General features: G+C 41.9%; 1 protein-coding gene across 3 annotated transcripts in view; it reads right to left on the bottom strand.

The window, feature by feature from the left end:
• The window catches only part of FHIP1A (FHF complex subunit HOOK interacting protein 1A), a 272,991-nt gene extending 251,503 nt beyond the window's left edge, over positions 1–21,488 (bottom strand). For 2 of the 3 annotated variants that reach the window (XM_059922608.1, XM_059922607.1), the window contains exon 1: positions 21,159–21,488. The gene's annotated coding sequence lies outside the window, so the exon portion shown is untranslated. The remainder of the gene's footprint in view (positions 1–21,158) is intronic. The other variant, XM_059922609.1, reaches the window with a different exon arrangement.
• Between the last annotated feature and the right edge of the window lie 422 nt (positions 21,489–21,910).

The following is a 21,910-nucleotide window of genomic DNA, read 5'->3' as shown; positions in this document are numbered from 1 at the left end:
TTATTGTGTCTCTCCCACGAGAATGCACACTCAGTGAGAACACAGACTTTGCTTGCTTTGATCTCCACTATTTTCCCAGCATCTAAAACAGTGCCTGGCACATACTAGGTGATCAAAAGCGTAGGATGAATTGATAAATTGATGCATGATTCTCATTGTCTAGCCCAGTCCTGGCACACCATAGTGCCAAAAAAAAAAAGTCTGCTGAATGAATTCTGTCTTGTATAAAAGTTATTTTTATACATATTTTACGAGCTCTGACAGTTAGTGATCTTGATATCCTACTCTGGTACTTAGCGTAGTGCTTTATACATAGGAGGTCCTTGATAGATTTCTATTAAATTGAACAGGTAGTTCAATAAATTAATACCTTACTCGAGCTTTTTTCTTCTAAATCTGAATTTGTCTCATCTCGTCAATAAAGAGGAATCTGTATTATTTCTTATGACACAGGATGCCTCCCTCCCAGGGGGAAGGCAGCACTGCAGAGTGAAGATTACCAGCGGTGCTGTCAGAGAGGTCTGGGTTCGGGTCCCAGCTCTGGCGCTGCTCAGGTATGTGACTTTGAGCACACTATTTAACCTCCCTTCAGCTTCCTCCTTAGAAGAAGATTAGGAGGACCTCTCAGGCAGAGCAGTCTATTTACTTCGCAGCTAAATGAACAGCCAGTCCTAAATCCTTTATTACCCCTTCTTTACCAGCTTTAAATCGTTCTAACTCATGTTAGACTATTTTAATATATGTCGCCTGAACTTGAGTGGGGCATTATTTAAAATAGTAGTGGATTATGTTTACAAGGCATTAATTCTCCATTAACTTTTCATGACCTTACAGCCCTTCAGCACTCATCCAGAAAGCACAGGTGACTTGAGCACATGACTGCCATCATTCTTAAGACTTTCTGGAGTCACAGCAACATAGTGGCCCAAGGTGGCACTACCTCACACGGAAGGGCAATTCTCTTTCCCACACAGGAAACAGCACAACAGTCAGATAAGTGATGGGTACAAGAACTAGACCCATCAAATACATTACACAGTGACATGACCCTGGCTTAAGATGGGACGATTTATTTTTTAAAATAATAATAAAGGGCTTAATGCTAATGTAAGTGCATCTCAATCAAAATGCATTCAAATCCCTCTGGAGGACAATTGCGCCGGGACGTAGGGAGTGCTTAGCCAGGACCCACACAGATGAATGTCACTGATCAGGTATGAGGTTATGACTCAGTCACAGACAGGATTCACTGAGATTCACGCAGATGGGCGGAGAACACAGTGAGTCCTCTGCACAAACATTAAGAGGTCTTTTTCTAAGAGCCTTATTTAATAAAAAGCAGTGACCTGCCAAGGAAGATAATTAGCATAGAACCAATCTTTAAAAGACGGAATTCAAAAGATCATTCTCTCACAAATCTTGATATTATTGCCTGGCACAGAAAGTATTTGCATAAGGAGGCACAAAAATATTTTTTGCATAAGTAAATACTGTCAGCACGGAAGCAATATGAAAATGTAAGCCTTTACTGTCAAGTAGTAAACCAAACAAAAAGCAACTGAAAGCCAAATCTCTGTTGCTCAGGTGAAAACAAGAACCCTTGAGAATAAAAGGTCAAGAGAACTTTTGTTGGCCACATAGCTAAGGCTGGCCACCTTGGGAGCTGACAGAGCTGTCCACTATTCTGAGAGCGCCTACACCATGTTGAGTGTCTGAATGCATTTTCTCAAAAGTCAACAAGCAAAAAGCACAGTGCTAATGGTGACCTGAATGGAGCTGTGGCAAATGTCTCGCTTGAAGATAATCTTCAATAGCGGCAGTTATTGGTTCAGTAACACCAAAAGCGTTCCCAGAGATTAAAAGGCACAGGCGTAGCTGTGCTATTTTATTTTATTTTATTTTTAAAATTTATTTATTTATTTATTTATTTTTGGCTGCATTGGGTCTTCATTGCTGCACGCAGGCTTTCTCTAGTTGTGGTGAGCAGGGGCTACTCTTTGTTATGGTGCACAGGCTTCTCATTGCGGTAGCTTCTCTTGTTGTGGAGCACAGGCTCTAGGCGCGCAGGCTTCAGTAGTTGTGGCTCACGGGCTCTAGAGCACAGGCTCAGTAGCTGCGGTGAACGGGCTTAGTTGTTCCGTGGCATGTGGGATCTTCCCGGCCCAGGGTTTGAACCTGTGTCCCCTGCAGTAGTAGGCAGATTCTTCACCACTGCGCCACCAGAGAAGCCCAGATGTGTTATTTTAAATTCAGTTACTCCCACTTAAAATCCATGCTGATTTAAGGTGTTGGAGAGAGGGAGTAGGCAAAGCAACTTTCTTCCAAAATCAGGAGGTAAAGGGGCAATACCTACCACAAAAGAGGTTAAGCGATAGTGGCTAAAAAAAAAAAAAAAATCAACAAAAATACTGAATAAATAATCTTGAATAGCAGAACTTGGCAAGAATCCCTGATACTTTTCAGTGTAAGAGTGTGGTCCCAGTTCTGTGATTTTTCACACTAACAGGGACTTTTCCTAAACACAGAACTCAACATCTAAGGAATTTAAAACACTTGATAATAGTTAATTCAATTCCCTATTACATTCCTTCCTGGTTAAAAAAAAAAAAACCCACAAATTTTGCAAGATGTATTTTGCCCATGGAGGATGGGAAGCACCAAGATGAAATGAATGACTTGAGAGTAAAATGCATCCCTCTGCCTCATGGCCAGAAGCAAAAGTGAGACATCCTACAGCATGAAGAGCGACTTCATCAAAGATTTTCACAGAAACAGCAGAGCCCACACATCCACAGGAGTATTAGCCCCTTCAAAGACTACACGCTCGTTACAAAAATGCCCGCCAATGCTCAAGACAGCTTAGGAACAAACCTTTTAAGGCTGCCTTCACGTATATAACATTCTTTTGAAATCTTCAACTGTGACAAATTTGGGTCTTTGAAAGTGGAATTTGATATCTGTAAGTTGGAAATACATTGAGAAAATAAAGGGAATCATCAAGCTGGATTTTATTTATTTTTTTTTTTTAAGTTGAAATCCCTCCTTTAAATCTTCCCAAATATATTCCCTTTGTTTTCTCCCCAAACGCATGTACTGTCTTTATTTATTTTCTTTTTTAATAAATTTATTTATTTATTTTTGGCTGTGTTGGGTCTTCGTTTCTGTGCAAGGGCTTTCTCTAGTCGTGGCAAGTGGGGGCCACTCTTCATCGCGGTGCGCGGGCCTCTCACTATCGCGGCCTCTCTTGTTGCGGAGCACAGGCTCCAGACGCGCAGGCTCAGTAGTTGTGGCTCACGGGCCTAGCCGCTCCGCGGCATGTGGGATCCTCCCGGACCGGGGCACGAACCCGTGTCCCCTGCATTGGCAGGCGGATTCCCAACCGCTGCGCCACCAGTGAAGCCCCTGGATTTTATTTTTAATCAAAAGAACAAGTGCTTTCCTTATGCAGCTTGTAAACTAATACTTCCAAAGACAATTCTTTAAAACTATTCCAAACTCCCTTTCTAAGAGCAGCAGCTATGGAATAAGCAGGCAGTCTCCCTAGATGACCTCTTTGAAGGGCACCTTTCGCTTTTTAGGATGTCTTTGGTATTGGCATTGTACGTGCACTTAATTAGGTACCAGCTATATCTGATTCCACTTTTCCACATTATTCATTCATTCAACAAATATTTATGGTGCACCTAATACGTGCCAAGTACTGTGTTAAATCCTAGCAAGATGATGGTGAGCAGGCCCACTACCTGTCCTCGTGAAGACGATTTACATAAGCACACAAATTATAACCCATAAGTCAGTCCAGTGGGAAAAAAAGACATATGGTGATGCAAAAACCTATTAAGAAATGATTAAAGAAGACAATGAGGTGATACAAACAAACTTTATTTAACACTTATGAAGCGGACAATCTCCTTGCGGAGAACTGCAAAATGGGGTAAACAGCTGGAAGCTTTCATAGGATAAAGAATAAAGAACAAGGAAGAGAGGGACTTCCCTGGTGGTCCAGTAGCTAGCACTCCAAGGTCCCAACGTAGGGGAATCGGGTTCAATCCCTGGTCAGGGAACTAGATCCCACATGCCTCAACTGATCCCGCACGCCGCGCTAAGACCCAATGTAGCATGCATAAATTAATTAATTAATAGAACAAAGAAGAGAAAAATAGAAAACATCAGTGATCAACTAGGGCCGCACAGTCACCCTTGTCTGGAGTGAGAAGGCCCAGAGCTGGCCTGGCCCTTGCAGACTGGCTGACTAGCTATGCTCACTGCGTTCCTGGTCAAACAGAGGGGTTTCAGGGACACCAGAATCATCAAAGTGTCAGTTTGCTGAGGTGGCACCCTGGGCAGAAGCGGCTGCATCTGGGGCCTAGAAAGTTATTTCAATAAGCATATAATAGTGAGACCCAGCTAGTGTAAAGAGGCTTCCCTGAGGAAATGTATTAGTTTGAGCTGAAGATAAATACGAGTTAACTAATAAAAACAAAGGAGACTATGTGGGGAGAGGTATGGAGACAGTGGGGGTGGAGGAGAATGATGTTCCAAGTATTGTGAACAGCATGTGCAAAGGCTCTGTGGCTTTTTAAAAGACTATAGGTACATTAAGAAGTGAAAGAGGGACCTCCCTGGCGGTCCAGTGGTTAAGACTTCGTGCTCCCAATGCAGGAGGCATGGGTTCAATCCCTAGTCAGGGAGCTAGGATCCCACATGCTGCACCATGTGGCAAAAAAAAGAAAGAAAGAAAAGAGGGGACTTCCCTGGTGGCACAGTGGTTAAGAATCTCCTGACAATGCAGGGGACACAGGTTCGAGCTCTGGTCCGAGAATATCCCACATGCCACAGAGCAACTAATCCCGTGCGCCACAACTACTGAGCCTGCGCTCTAGAACCCACAAGCCACAACTACTGAGCCTGCGCTCTAGAACCCACAAGCCACAACTACTGAGCCCGTGAGCCACAACTACTGAAGCCCGTGTGCCACAAGTACTGAAGCCCATGCCTAGAGCCCATGCTCCATAACAAGAGAAGCCACTGCAATGAGAAGTCTGCACACCACAACGAAGAGTAGCCCCCACTCGCTGCAACTAGAGAGAGCCCGCACACAGCAACAAAGACCCAACGCAACCAAAAATAAATAAATAAATTTATTTTTTTAAAAAAAGAATCTATTGTAAAAATCTAGAAGAGAGGGTGGAGCTAACACAGATGAGAGAAATGAATGGATTTGAGAGACACTAAGGATGTAAAAGCACTAAAGGTTTGGATGGTATTCTATATTCATTATTTACTCAAAGAAAATGCTTTGGTTTTGCCTAAGAATTCCTTATTTGTTAATTATTTGCAAACCAAAAAACGTCATGCAAATGTCAGAGTTCTTTTTCAGAGTTCTGTATCAATTTTATCTTCTTTTAGATAAAGAAGAAAAAGTAACAAAGAGAAAAACAAAACTTAAGAAGTATCTCATTTTATGTAAAAATGTGTGTTCCTGAAAAACTGAGCTACACCTGGGTAATAAAAGAACCTATATCTTATTACTGAGTAAATATTTCTTCCTTGCACAAAAACACACTAAAAAATGCAGAACAGATTATCATGATACTATATCAAGTGAAATGTAAACCATTATCTCGATTATTTCCATACATCATTTCTCCTTTATTATAAGGTACATAAATCAGGTGATTTTACAACTCGAAAAGGAGGGAATGGCTGAGAGATTTAATAATCACCATCAAGTTTTATAATAAACCATTTAGTAAGCAACTAGAATGCCCAAGAGACTTGCAAGGATTTAAAACTATTCTTCCACCAATGACTTCACCCACATGGAAAAGTCACTTTTACACCTATATTACTATGGTATGCCACTTGTTGTCCACACCCTCCAAAAGATACAGCTCTCCAGTAGGCCTGGGTTACCATGTCATAGCAATGTAGTAAGAAGTTCAAAAGGTAGTCAGCCTTATAAACTCTATGAATACACATATACCACAAAAAGTTGAATTTTGTACTGAATTGGCCACATGTTCTTGTGTCTGATGTATACAGGCCAATTTGTACCACACTCAGAACAAACATAAAGGAGGAAACTGGGTTTTAGCAGTCTCATATCAACAACAAATGTACCAGCTAAATTCTAATTCCATGAGCTAAAAAGTCTAATTTTGAGACTGTGCAACTAGAGTCTATACCACCCCTTCAAAATGCAGGTTTTAACTTGGAAAGAAACAAATTCAGCATGAAAACCACTGAGGAAAGAAAACCACGGCATGTTAATAAACTGACTTCTAAAGGCTAAATGCATATTTAAACATGCTGCTCTTGGCGACTTAAGTCACAACCCAGGCATTATTTGATCGGAGACTCTGCATATGAATTTCTGTTTTCCTTCCTTTAAAAAAATCATTAAGCAACTAAAGTATACGTGAAGTAACTTGAATTGCCTAAAACACTGTCTTGACAGTCATTATCCTCTGTAACACATACACTTAAGCCTGAATTGGGCATATAGTGGTATTTTAAGAAGTAAAAATTCTGGGGACTTCCCTAGTGGCACAGTGGTTAAGAATCCACCTGCCAATGCAGGCGACACCAGTTCAAGCCCTGGTCCGGGAAGGTCCCACATGCCGCGAAGCAACTAAGCCTGTGCACCACAACTACTGAGCCTGCACTCTAGAGCCCACAAGCCACAACTACTGAGCCTGCGTGCCACAACTACTGAAGCCTGTGCGCCTAGAGCCCGTGCTCTGCAGCAAGAGAAGCCACCACACGAGAAACCCGTGCACCGCAATTAAGAGTAGTCCCCGCTCGCCGCAACTAGAGAAAGCCATGCGCAGCAACGAAGACCCAACGTGGCCAAAAATAAATAAATAAAATTTTTTTAAAAAACAAAAACAAACAAAACCACACACACACAGCTGAAAGATGGGCCCTATAGTAAAGATGTTGACCCTTTCATGATTTCACCTGCTTGACAAAGATGTCATGATGTCACTTGGCCCATGAGTTTCCTAAGTGGACCATGCCCCTTCACACACTCACCAGTATTTCAGTGAGGAAGAACAAAAGGGGTTCTTATCTAAGTCTCAGGTCTTACGACTTCTGAATTCCAAGTGAAGGGATAGTCATTCACCCTTTACTTTTCTTGAGAAGCACCAAGAAGTATGTCTGAAAAGGCAGCAAAAGCTTGAAGGATTAACAAGGATGTTAGATGTCTCATATCTAATTTTTATGAACAGAAAAAAATGGAGGTTTGTATTTATCAGGGCTTAATATGGTATGTTCCAGATTCTGAGAGGACCTGATTACTGAGGCATTTTGGTTTACCTTTTCTGTTTTTCACTTTTTATTATGGAAATTTTCAGTACATACAAAGTTGAGAGAGTAGTATGATGAACTGCCATCACTCGGCTCAAGAATTAACAATGTATAGCTATTCATAATCTCCCATTCCCACTCCTTTCCTCTGCTGGATTGTTTTAAAGCAAACTTCATATATCATATCTGAAATAAGCAGAAAAAATGGTCTGCAAAAATATATCACTTCATAATTCCCAGAAGCTGTGACTATTACTTTACATGGCAAACAACTGTGACTTTGGATCTTAAGGAGGAATGTATCTTGGATTATCCAAGTAAGCCCTAAAGCAATCACATGAATCTTTATAGGAGACAGGCAGAGGGAGATGAGACACAGACATACCAAGAGGAGAAGGCCACGAGACGGTGCAGAGAGATGCAGCCACAAGCCAAGGACAGCTTCCAAACCTGGAAGAGGTAAGAATTCTCCCCTAGCATCTCAGAGGGAGCATGGGCTTGCCTACACCCTGATTTTAGACTTCTAGCCTCCAGAACTAAGAGAGAATAAAGTTCTGTTGTTTAATCCACCCAGTCTGTGTTAATTTATTACTGCAGTCATAGGAAACTAACACAATATCACATAATCTGAAAAAAATTTCAGTATGTATCTTTAAGAAATAGACTTTTTTAATAATAATATAATTATCATTCCCTTTTTTTAAGAGTCCTTTAATTTGTCTAATATCCAGAGTTTAAATTTCCCAAATTGTCTCATAATTTTATATTTATAATTTATAACTTTATGTTGATTTAGCCAAACCAAGATCCAAACATAGTTATGTCTCTTAAGTCTCAATGCCACTTTTAAAAAAATAATAAATAAAAATACAATTAAATAAAAACACTTATCTGACACTGCCTTTGGGGGAAAAAATAATAGTTCCTCTTCCTTGTTTTTCTTGCCATTTATTTACTGAACAAACTGAATAATTTGACCTACAGAAATTTCTGCATTCTGGATTTGGCTGATCACATCTCCATGGTATTTTTTGACAAGGTCCTCTTTTTCCTATGCTTCTTATAAACTAGTAGTCAGATCTAAAGTCTTGATCAGAATCACATTCAGCTTTTTGGCAAGAAACTTCAGAGATGGTTCTATACGTTCCCTATTGCATCAAATTAGGGGGCACGTATTCACTTCTTTCTCTTTTTGTAATGTTAAGACTGATCAGTGGGTTCTGGGGTTATCGGCCTGATCCATCAATTATAAAGTTCCCAATCAGCCTTTGACCTAATAGTTTTCACAGTCACAGATGATCATTCCCTAGATCTGTTATTTCATTAGGGGTAACGAAATGATACTATTTTCTTTATATCATTCCTTCTGTATTTACTAGCTGGAATTCTTCTAAAAATAAGATTTTTGTTCAAACAATCTGTTTGGTTACTCTGAAATACAGGGTTTTTGTTTGTTTTTTTTTTTAAACAGGAAAAGTAAGATAAATGCTTGACAACATCTAATTTTTAAGGTAGTGCCAGGATGGACATCCGCCTCTTGACTACAAAGACTACCTTGTCTGTACTCAATGAATGTAACTTCTCCAGTGTACTCAACTTAGTCCTCAAGTTACCAATTCAAATACTCAGCCTACAATATGAAACCTGTTTTTTTTGAGATTTATTTGTGCTTTTATCTGCCGGTATAATTGAACTACAATGGCCTGCAAACTTTTTTGATCTAAAAAGTACATTTTACATCACAGTCCAACAAACACACACACCTATGTAATATGCATACATAGATGAAAGTGAAACAAAAGAATATGAAACCTATTTTTAAAGAATAAAAGCCAGGATCCAACATGTCTATGTCAATTTGATGTCGATTCTTAGGATTTATGCCCGTCAGATCAGTCCAAACTCCTCAACCAACCCCTTCAAACCACTCACCCTGAGTCTACCTGATCCTGTTTCACTAATACAACCCATCTTCTCATTCTGGACTCTGTGCCTTTGGTTCAGTGCTCTGCACACCTGCCTCTAACCCTGCAACCAGCTCAAGCTGTCCTCTTCCCCCTCAAAGGTAAACACGCCTCCTGCTCCTCCATCCAGCACCCTCCTTTCTTCTATGAATGACACAATCCTTCTGTCAGGAGACTGTTCCTTCTCCCGGTCCTAACTATGGATATGTATTTCTAGATGGGGCTGCCAGTTACCAAATAATTTGTGCCCCTGGCCACAGGGAAAAGGGTGTCACCCATGCGAAGTCAACCAGAGGCATTCCTGGGATTTTGAGATGTAGACTAAAAGAAAGTCAGGCCCTCCTTCTGGGTGATCCTTGCCTTTCTGGCAGTCATGCCCCCAGCCACGTGGAGGAAACTGACTCAGAGAGAAGGAGGGATAAGACACAGAGAGTCTTGGTGGTAGAGGAGTTTTCAGTTTTGGTTTCCAAGACCGCCTTCACTTCTCCCATACCTTTGACCATATGAACCAATAAATTCCCTTTCCGTACAGTTTAAATTTCTAAAACTTACAACCAAAGGAATCCTAATATGACCCCCACCATGATTCTTGAAGCCTATGACTACAGTGACCTCTACCTTCCTGGTTTCTTGCACTTACTTTCTATACAAATAACACTTCATCACATGCTGTCCTGATTTTCTTGTGTGTCAAATACATATCTGTCACCATCTTTTGTGGCCTTGCAGACATATATCTTACATACCTTTTGAAAGACCCCCAAACAATCCTTAGAATAGTGCTAATAGAGCTTCAGTAATAAATAACAATTACCATGTATTGATTATTACTTCCATGGTAAGCACTTCACATGAGTTATCTTATTTAACCCTCACGGAAACCTCCTGGGATGGGCATTATTATTTCCACTTAAAGATAAAGAAGCTGAGGTTCATCATAGGAAAGTAACTGGTGCAAAGATACACATTTATTAAATAGTTAAGCAGGGATTTGAACCAGATTTGCATCCAAAGTTCATCCTCTTCCCACCTCACCCATGTTGCCTCCAACAATGATAGAAACTTTTAATTAATTTACCAGAGACTGTAATTGACCAAAGACCTCCATTTAACCCCTGATTTTCCACTAACCTCAAAGTGCAGGTCCCTTCATCATTAAGAATAACATTAATATATGAATGTATAAATAAATGTGCTATATGAAAATAAGTATCTTGAAAAAGTTATAATACAATTTCTCCAACATTGCTACTGGCAGCCTGAAGATGAAACGCTGGCATTTCTCTTAAAGTAATAGGTAAAAGGAATGAATATTTATTTAAGACCACTCTGCCAGAACAAGATGTATACAACTCCCCTGGCAGTGATATTTCAAAACAGCAAAAGGAGATTTGTGAGCACCTGTCAACGTGTAACACGCCTTCAGCTCTGCAATTGCTCACAGGAATATTCCTGTGTCATCATTAGACACTAATGTTATTGAGCACTCCCATGGCTTGGAGGCAAGAACAGAAGTCCTTGAGGAAGAAAATGGCTCCGTCTTCTTAGCTCAGCAACGACAGGGGCCAGGAGGACAGGAACAGCAATTTTCTGGTGGAGAACCTAAAAGCCACCGGCTCTCATCTCTACATGATCTGCGTCCTTCAGGCCAAGGTTTTCAATTCCATGCTTGCGTCTCCAATTCCTGCTGGACACATCAACATGGAATTCCCGCTATCAAATTAACTTTGAGGCAATAATAGTTTTTCAGCATCTAGCCAAGTACTTTCCATTGAAAAGTGTCCCATAAATGTGTTGGTGGGTGTCTGTTTCTCTCTTTTCCTTTCTCATTTTTACCACTTTACTTGAGGGCCTTATACCATACATACATTCTTCTGGGAAACAGAATGATTGTTCCTAGAAGGCCAGAAGCTGCTATCAAAGAGGCATGCTCCTTATTTATAATTTGGCAACGGCACAGCCAAGGGGAGGTTATGCCTAGCACACACTGAAGAATGGCTGCGTCCCCTGACGGGACGAGACTTTGCTAACTTGCATACTCTGGTGAAAGACAGGCCCTAAAGAATTCATCGCCATCACAGACTCAAAAGTACTTCAGATGACACCGTGTATGTGACAGTGCTTTGTGACTCTAAATTACCCCTGCTAGTGATGTGGCTGTTACAAAGGCAAAGACCTGGGGAATAGGTAGGCGTAGGGTTTGAAAGAACTAACTAGGTCCGAATAGAAGGGGGAAAAAAGAAAGAGAGAGCCCAGAGGATTCAACAGAAAGCCTAGGCAAAAAAGGGGACGTGGTGGTGGAAAGTTTCAAGTTAGCAAACGCCCACTCAGTTCAACACACACTTACTGGAAGGCAGGCACTGGTCTACGTCTTGGGACACAGAGCCAAAGACAGTCAAAACTAATTCAGCCAAGATCCCTGCCCTTCGTGGAGTTTTATGTTCTTATTCGGGGAGACAGCTGATAAACAATACGCATAATAAATAAGTAAATTGTAATATGTTAGAAGATAAGTGCAGGAGAGCAGGGGAAGGGGGATGGAAAGTGCAGAGGGTTTGCAATACTCTCAGATTAAAAGGCGTGTCAAAGAGCATAATGAGTCAGATTTCCAATGATGTTCCTCAAAAACGACATTCAAGGGACTTCCCTGGTGGCGCGGTGGTTAAGAATCTGCCTGCCAATGCAGGGGACACGGGTTTGATCCCTGGTCCAGGAAGATCCCACATGCCATGGAGCAACTAAGCCCGGGCGCCACAGCTACTGAGCCTGCGCTTTAGAGCCCGCGAGCCACAACTACTGAGCCCTCGAGCCACAACTACTGAAACCTGTGCGCCTAGAGCCCATGCTCCGCAACAAGAGAAGCCACCGCAATGAGAAGCCTGCGCACCACAATGAAGGGTAGCCCTGCTGGCTGCAACTAGAGAAAGCCCGCGTGCAGCAACGAAGACCCAACGCAACCAAAGATAAATAAATAAAATAACTTTTTTTAAAAAACTACATTCAATTGCAGGAGAAATGAGGAAAATCAAACAGAGCTTGAATGAAACGTGCATAAAATTTGACAAATCCAAATTGCCTAGGAACATACAGCTCATTTTCCATACTTCGTCTTCTTCACCCTTGTTCAAAATTATTGACACCAACAGGCTAGGTAACATATTTACAGAGGAAGATATGAAACAACTTAGCCAGAGGCAGAGCAAAGGGAATTATAAGAGACAAGAGCAAAGCAGATGAGAGCAAAAATAGGTGCAAAGCAGTACCTCAGGAAAGGGCTAATTCAACAGGACTTTAAATATGACAATTTTTTCTTAGGAATAGTTGGCTCTAGGTCGAGGATGATATATAAGTTTCATTTCTAGTAACAACCCCAAACAGCTGGCAGAGTCCTTCTGGAGCCCTGCATTGATAAAGAGTTCTGGGTCCTGTGGGCAATGAACTAGACATTTCTTCCATGAGTTCAAGATGGAGGACTGAGCACACACGCCCTACACTTGCCTTTCCTTCCTTGGTAGAGCTTAGTGCCTTTTTTTTTTTTTAACGTCTTTATTGGAGTATAATTGCTTTACAATGGTGTGTTAGTTTCTGCTTTATAACAAAGTGAATCAGTTATACATATACATATGTTCCCATATCTCTTCCTTCTTGCATCTCCCTCCCTCCCACCCTCCCTATCCCACCCCTCTAGGTGGTCACAAAGCACCGAGCTGATCTCCCTGTGCTATGTGGTTGCTTCCCACTAGCTAGCTATTTTATGTTTGGTAGCGTATATATGTCCATGCCAAAAGCAGTAAACACTCAGTGGCCACCTACAATGTGAAGCAAAACCAAGAACAGTGGAGGATTTGGAGTGTAGAGCTTGATCCGAGTCCTAATGGAGTTTATAATATAATTGGGAAGAAGAATAATTACACAAAAGATAACACTAGAAAGCATCAAATGACTAAATTCCTAAAATTTCAGTACAGAGATTCAGATGCCAGGAAATTGCTACAGGAAAAGATAGCCAAGAAAGGCTTAAAGGAGGACACAGGCTCTGAACTGGGCTTTGAAGAATTCACATCACTGAAATAATTGGAAAGAGGAAGGACTGGTCCCAGCAAGATGGCGAAAAAGGAATAGGCAGGTGTGCTCAGGAACGAGGAACAGATCAGCACAGCAGCCAGAGCAGAGGATCTAAACAGGGCACCAGATCATAGATGCCTTGAGTATTACTCAGGGATCTCCAGAGACAGAGAACCAACAGGAGACGTATATATAAAGGAGATGTGTGTGTGTATATATATAGAGAGACAGATAGAAAGGTTTATTATAAGGAATTGGCTCATGCAATTATGAAGGCTGAGAAGTCCCAAGGTCTGCACTCGGCAAGCCAGAGAAGTAGGACAGCTGATAATATAGTTCAAGTCCAAGTTTGAGGCCAAAGGCACAGAAGATGGATGCCCTAGCTCAAAAACAGGCAAGGTGAGCGAATTCTCCCTTATTTAGACTTTCTGTTCAATTCAGGTCTTCAATGGATTGAATGACGCCCACCGACAATGGAAAGGCCATCTGCTTTACTCAGTCTACCAATTCCAGTGTTAATCTCATCCAGAAACACCCTCACAGACGCACCCAGAATAATGTTTAACCAAATCTCTGGGCACCCTGTGGCCCAGTCACGTGGGTACCTAAATTTAACCATCACAGCTTGAACTGAGTCATTACCCAGTAGGCAACAAGGACCATGATCAGAGACATGAGCAAAGCTATACTTTATAAAATCAAACTGGTTGTGGCATGAAAACGGATTACAGAAAGAAAAACTGGAAACAAAAACACGGTAAAAAAATATTATAATTGCCCATGTGATAACAAGAGGCAGACCATCAACGACAAACACGTACAGGATTCTATTGAAAATAAGGTACTCTGCTAGGTGATTAAGAGGAGCTACTCGTGTGACCCTACATTTTAATCTGATGTCAGGGTCGAAATGGAGACTCTATGCAGCAGGACTGGAGAAGCCAGCCGAGGATTCCAAAGGTCAGCAATGAGGACGCGGATTTAGGGATTACCCACATAGGGAAGGGAGCCAAGTTGAGAGCCTTGCTTCTGGCGTGCCCGTCCTGACAGAAGCCCGCAGGACAGCAGGTTGAATCCGTCAGTCTTGAGTCAGGAAGCCTCATCAGACCGACTCGTTTTTGTGATTCACTGGGGAGGAATGACCACTCCTAGGTGGCAAACTAATCCTAAAACATGATCAAGAGGTGGGATTACTTTAGAGGGAAAAAAGGCAGGATGCAACACAACCAGCCTGCAGACACCTAAACACAACTTACACGCTGATTCATCAAGAGCAACTGTAGGGTCCACTTTCCAAATCAGACACACAACGTCTTCAACAGGAACCCAGTGGAGAAGAACAAGGAGGAAATTGAGAGAAGGTCAAACTTCATCAAGCTGATAAGAGATTAGCATTAACCATTAAGTTTCTAATACAACTCAGGTAAATAGCAGGTTATCTGGTATTTCCTGAAGCAAATCAAGGTTGATGAAAGTCCTATTGTCACATTTTTCATAAGCATTTAAATTACTGCATCTTGCTTAAAATAAGCCAAAGTGTAAACAGTCTGCAATATACACAAACAGGAGAGATTTTAAATATTCAACTTACCAAAAAAGTGACAATGTTAGAGAACAGGCAGTAACCAAGACTAATACATAAGGTATGTTGCATCTTCCCACGAAAAAAAAAATCAAAAGAACTATATACAAACAATGAAGTTTCTCTTGTATCCTAAGAAATTCCTTTTTTACAAAAGAATTTTTCATACAAAAAATATCAAGAAACATTTTTCCTAATACAATAAATATGGGCAGCATCATCTTCATTTTGAGGATGCACAAAGTATTCATGCTAAATGACCTACTGATGATCTTTTTTTTTTTTTTTTTTTTTTGGCTGTGCCATGTGGCATGCAGGATCTTAGTTTCCCGACCAGGGACCAAACCCATGCACCCTGCAGTGGAAGGGCAGAGTCTTAACCACTCAACCACCAGGGAAGTCCTGATGATCATATTTTTACAGTATAGCTTATATCACTTATGCATAAATACACACTTGTATATATATGTCATGTATATATACACATAGGGTGTGTATATGTTCATATTGTACAGATATTTATATTTGTTAAGATACTTTTATACTTATTCTGATATATTACAAAGAAAATCATGAATGAACTCCAAGTACAAGTTCCATGAACACAAACAAAACAGAAGATACTCATCTTGAGGAATGCAACATAATCTTCTAACTGAATGGTTATGAACAAAGCTTGGACTCGATGAAAATATTAATCAACTCTCTAAGATGGTCAATAAAAACTTTGCCACAGGAATTTCTGAAATGTTCCTCCTTCAATGAGCCTGGGTCGTGAAATTTAGCCAAAGTATCATATTTCACATTTGCCACACACAGATGAGTGAAATCAGTTCTCGGGACTTTCTATAGGCCTAAAGATCTTAAAATTGACCCATGACCAATATTTCAACAGAGGTAAATTTTCATACAAGAAGAGGAGCTAAAATACACTCACTGTGCATTCTGCAAAACCTGGTGGATTCTCTGAACTCCTTAATAGCATGTCCTAGAATAATGTTCTTAAAAAAAATTTTTTTAAACTATGCTCCATAAAAAATAATTAGCAGCTCATCCGACAACTGCAGAGTATTTTTATAGCTGTTATCGATTACTATGTTCTCTTGGGGAAAACATTAAAACCAAAAAGAACCTGACATGTGAAGAAATGAGGTAAGCCTTACCTAAAAGCTCAGCGCCTTCTGTTACTACAACCTTGTGTTTCACAGTCGGGTCATGTAATAATAATTTCTACCTTCAGTCCAATACATTCAAAACAAAAAGCTATTAATATAATTTAAAATGTAGGGACACTATTAGAGGAAGTGTAAATTACAGGAATTTAGCATTTTCATACCTCTGACTCTTTCACAAACCTTTCCTCCACAAGTGTACAAAGTCAGACTTTAAAGGATGTTCTCTAAAGCACTAGTCTTACTATAGAAAAATGGGAAACAACCCAAATTTCCAACAATAGGAAACTGTTTAAATAACCTGTCATGCAATACTATACAGTATGATCTGTATGTAGGGTCATGGGAACATTTTAAACACCTATTAAGTTAAAAATAAAAACGAAGTTGAAAGTTGTTTTATATCATCCCACTTGTTATTAACGATCACAATAATAAATATATTTTAATAAAGCGAAATTTGGGGGAAGTTTCTCTAGAATACAAGATCACAGCACACTTTATCTTTCAACATTACGTATTTCTATGATGTTTGAATGTTGAATAATATGTACTGTGTGTATAATCAGAAAAAATAAAGTTTTATTTTAAGTTAGTGATATAATTGGAGGGGAAGTAGGAAAAAACTTCATGTATAAAGAAAAGGGAAATCTTAGGGTGTTAAAAACTTTTCTATTATAGCTCTACAATATTATCTGCCTCTACCTCTCTTTTGGAAGACAGTTGTTTCCTTATATTCTCAGAATTTCAAAACTGAGCAACACACATAGACATTGGAAGGGCCCCTTACCGTCTCCCGTTAGTAATAGCTTCCAGGGATAAAAGTTTAGGCCAAACTCCAGTATTTATCAAATTCAACACTGTCAGTTCCTGAACAGTTGCAAACAAACTGCAAAGGTTTCTCTAAGTTATTTCAGAATTAACCAAAAATAAAAAGGATTCTGAAGACTCTGAAACTATTTGAAGCATTTTCGTAATGGAAATATGAGGAATTAGAGACAGCTACCTACTTTTGAATTCGCAGCCCTGTAACCTATTCAAACATTGTAAAAACTAGATGGAAAGGACAAGAGAGCAGTGCCTGGAAAGGTAACTGAGGAATCACAAGCATGGGGGAAATTTCCACCTGCCTGGGGAAGGGTGTGAACCTGTGCTGGGAGAGGGGTGTCTCCACAGTCATGTGACCTTGGCAAAACAATTAAACTCCTCTACCACAATTTCCTCACCTGTAAAAGCAAAGGACGGAGAATAAACAATCTCTGTGGTCCCTTTCGGCTCTAAAATCCTGAAAACAAAGCTTTACTCTTTCCTTGCCAAAGGATATCTTAAATATATATATATACATATACATATATATATACACACACATGTACATAGCATAAAATATAAGGTATAAGGTTATAAGGTACCTGGCCCAAAACAGCAGACGCCTTCCTGGCTCCTCCTCACCCTTGAGTTCCACTCTCCAAAAGAAGCCCCTTCAATTCTTTTAGATGTTTCTTCTAGTAATTACTTCCATATTTGTAAATCACACATTTAGATTACTATTTTCTGATTTTTCTCAATTTTAGACCCTACCAAAAGTTCCTTATGGCAACTATTGGGGCATTTATCACCTGTCCCACCTCCTGGGGTGCAGCTACACTGTTGAGACGCAAAGGATATAAAGATTATATGCATGTACACACATGTATAAGTACGTGTTTCTATATAGTCCTGTCCCCAGTGAGCACTCATTTTGATTAATGAGAAATAAGGTCCCATTCTAAACACTGCACATCTAAACACTGCACAAAATGTAGCAGAGAAAAAATTAAAAGCCTGGCCTCTAAATCAGAAAAGTCCTGCATTCGGGTCTGAGTCCACCACATACAGGAACAAAGTATGCACCTAAAAGTTCCTTATTTTCTCTGCATCTCATCTATTTTCCTCCTGTGTAAGCTGAATATAATACACCAACTACAAAATGGTTAAATCACAAAGCACAAATACGGTACCTGTGAAAGCACTTTGTTACTCATAATGCACTATAAAAATGTTACTTTCCGTTATTGTCTTCACTAAGAGATCCCTATAAATGAAGTACCTGAAGTTATTGGTCACTCTTGAGCACTGTTCTCCTATGTAGAATAAAAACTAAGAGTCAGGGGCTTCCCTGGTGGTGCAGTGGTTAAGAATCCGCCTGCCAACACAGGGGACCCGGGTTCGAGCCCTGGTCTGGGAAGACCCCACATGCTGTGGAGCAACTAAGCCCGCGAGCCACAACTACTGAGCCCGCGCACCACAACTACTGAGCCCGTGCAGCAAAAAAGACCCAACGCAGCCAAAAATAAATTAAATAAATAAATTTTTTTAAATAAATAAATAAAAACTAAGAGTCAGAAGTCACTGAGAGTAAGAGTGAAATAGATGTAAATCGTGTTCAAAGGCCAGAATCTGAGGGTCCAGCTCTTCAAAGGGTCTATGTATTGCCCTATGAGACAAATGCACACAGAACAAAGATCGAGCATCTCAGCAGGGATCAGAGAAAGCAGTTGTTTTATATTTGCAGAGAGAGAGAGCTTCCTTATCAAATTTTCTTTATAAAAGTAATACAAGGGGACTTCCCTGGTGGTCCAGCGGTTAAGAATCCACCTTCCAACGCAGGGGATCCGGGTTTGAGATCCCACATGCTGTGGAGCAACTAAGCCCACGCACCACAACTACTGAGCCCACGCGCTCTAGAGCACATGTGCCACAACTAGACAGAAGCCCGCGTGCTGCAACGAAAAATCTCACATGCTGCAACCAAGACCTGATGCAGCCAAATAAGTAAATATTTTTTTAAAAATAAATAAAAATAAAAGTAATACCAAAAAAAAAAAGTAATACAAGAACATAATTTCAAAAGTCACTCCTCAGGCTTCTTCTAATATGTACCTCTATATTTCAACATAATTTGTACATCTGCTTTTTGATTTGCAGACATAATCTATTGGCTTCCTATTACATTAGAAAGAACTTTACAGAGAAAGTGTTTTGGACCAAATTTGGAAGTTATCATGAAGAACCGTCCAGCAATGTATCACCGACACTATGGTAAAACAGTCCTCTCATTTCTGGTCTTCAAAGGCCTACATTGAAAGTGATACAACCATAGTGTCTCTATTTAGAGGCAAGTAGGAAGCTAGCCGGGGAGACAGGTCTAGATTATGAGACCACTCTAAATCTCTCTCTGAATCTAGTTCAGTGATACTCGGTTTCTCTTGTCTTTTCCACATGCCCCACACAGTTTAATCCTGTTCCTAAAGCTACAGGTCAAATGACAAATGGGACCCCAAACTTAATTTATTTCAAGACAAGCATGGAAACAATTCTATGAGCTGTGCAGAAAGGGGTTAACTGGAACTAAAAGAAACCAGCCTTTAATTATCTGAAAAGTTATCTAAAGCCAACAAATATGCTGCACTAAAAAGTAAATTTATGGACTGAATCTCCTGCTCAATTTCTGTCCAGAGAAGACCACTAAACTTCTCCAGATGTGGTCTTGGCCTGTGGTACGCTACGTTTGGGCAGTTTCAGGGAAAACATCCTGTCTAGTGCCAGGTGTACAAGTGAACTTGAGGTCAGGCAGGTGACCCTGCTGACCAGGCATGGTACATTAAGGAGAGGAAATCTTTTCTCTCGCTAATCAACAGGATAAAGGTGATTAAGCAGGAATTATTTTTCAATGACCTACATAATTTCATCAGGGCTGCTGTGGCTATTAGCAGAGAGCAGCTGACTTTCTAATGAGATGAATTTGATAGTAGGGCCCTGCCAGAGAAGGCAGGGAGTGGGCCCAATCTACAGGGAAGCAACAAATGGTGTGCATTGTTTACTACTCCTCCCCAGGGCTGTCTCTCCTCTGTTTTGGGCTCCTTCCTTCCACGGGAATACTCCCCACCCTGGGATGCCTAAGGCTGCAGCACCTGCTGAATGGTGGAAGCCGGGTCTATTTTTTTTTTTTTTTTTTTTATATTGGAGTATAGTTGATTTACAACGTTGTTAGTTTCAGGTGTACAGCAGTGTGATTCAGTTATACAAATGCATACTTCTATTCTTTTTCAGATTCTTTTCCCATTTAGGTTATTACAGAATATTGAGTAGAGTTCCCTGTGCTATACAGTCCTTGTTGAATATCTATTTTACAGATAGCAGTGTGTATTAGTCCAGCTCTGTCTCACCCACTTGGATCCATCCATTCTTACTAAACCCGAATAAATTAGGAGTCTGGGATTAACATAAACCAGGTCTATTAAGAATGGATGGATCCAAGTGGGTGGGACAGAGCTGGGCTAATTCATCAGAACTGCCCACGTGATTCCCAAAGTCCCAAGCAAACAAGGCTACCGCTGCCACCAACACCTCTCTCTGGCTGGGCTTGAGATAGGGCAGCAGTTAGTTCCACTCCCTACCAGAAGTGGCATTAACAAGGGACCTTTGTTAAGGTCGGAGCAGGACACACACACACGCACACACGCACACACATACCAGCATCACCATCAATAACAACCACGACTTGAACGCAGTTTCATTAGACAACTTGACGAAACTGAGCAAGAGCCACCCAAAAAGTAAATCCTAACACCAGGAAAGCGCTGCAATCCTTAGAGTGGCACCGCCTCTGCCTCTTGTGTGAAAGCGAGGAGGTTGGGAGAGGAAAACTGAGCCCCAGATCTCTTCGCCTTTGCCTGTTCCTCCGGTAGGATCCGGCTCTCTGGCCCCAAGAACCAAGAAAAGGGTGGAGAGCCCAGGTGCCATCCTTCTCCGTCAAAACAAGCTGGCTCTTTCTCCCCCGGGATCAGTCACCGAGTAACGCCCGGTCCAGCAGCTCTGGGAGCCCCCTCCTCCCCGCCGTGCCTCTGCCCGACACAGCGATCTTGTTTGGGATATTCCCAGCGGGCGGTCCCCTTCACAATTCCTGCTCCTCCCGCCCAGTCGGAGAACGCAGGCAAGGGATACTTCTGCTCTCCGCCTTCCCGTAACCCCTAAAATAAAAGAATCCCTCAAGCGCAAATCTCAGATCCGCACGCCACGTACCTGTCAGCGGCCGCGCCTCCTCCTCCCGGCCCGGAGCGGGACTCGCCAGGACTGTCCGGGGACAGTCCAGAAAGTTTGTGCCACCACCGCGCTGGGCACCGCGAATAAGGGGCAGCGGGCTCCTCGCCGAGACCGCGACAGTCCGCTCTGCTCACGCCTCGGCCCGGGTCCTCCCCACCCAGCTCCAAGTCTACAGCGGCGCCCCGGGAAGAAAGTACGAGGTGGGAGAAGGTCCGAGCGCAACTTTCCGACGGTGCGTCAGCCGGTGGCAGAGCCGCGCCGCTCCTGGGCTCCCCCGCCCCCCAACCCGCGCCTTCGGGGGAGCGCGGGCGGGGCCCGAGCCGAGGCGGGGCCCAACCTGCTTGGCCGGCCCAGGGGAGCTCGCGTCCGGCCCCGCCCCTGCCCTCGCCGCCAGCCCCGCCCCTTCCCCCGGAGGGGCGGCCGCCAGGTGCGCGGGGGGGCGGGCTCGGCTGCGCGGCCACCCCGGCGCCCGTTGCCAAGGTGAAGGAGGCGGAGCCTCTGAGGGAAAATTTCCACCGAAACTTAAACCCCGCGGAATAGAGGACACCTCGCCCCTGGGGACTCGCCTGTCGCTGGAACTACACCCCTTCACGAACACACACACACACACGCACACCACGTTTATGGTACGGCCAAAAGGCTCATTTCTTGAGTTCTGCTGAGTGGAGAAAGACAGCTCCACGCGGCACGCACCCTGCGAGTATAGGTGTACGTGTCACAATTCACTGGCA

Source organism: Balaenoptera ricei, chromosome 5 (assembly GCF_028023285.1).
Source record: "Balaenoptera ricei isolate mBalRic1 chromosome 5, mBalRic1.hap2, whole genome shotgun sequence".
Classification (NCBI taxonomy): domain Eukaryota; kingdom Metazoa; phylum Chordata; class Mammalia; order Artiodactyla; family Balaenopteridae; genus Balaenoptera; species Balaenoptera ricei.
The sequence above is the reverse complement of the archived record's forward strand: the minus strand, read 5'-3'. Positions and strand labels throughout refer to the sequence as shown.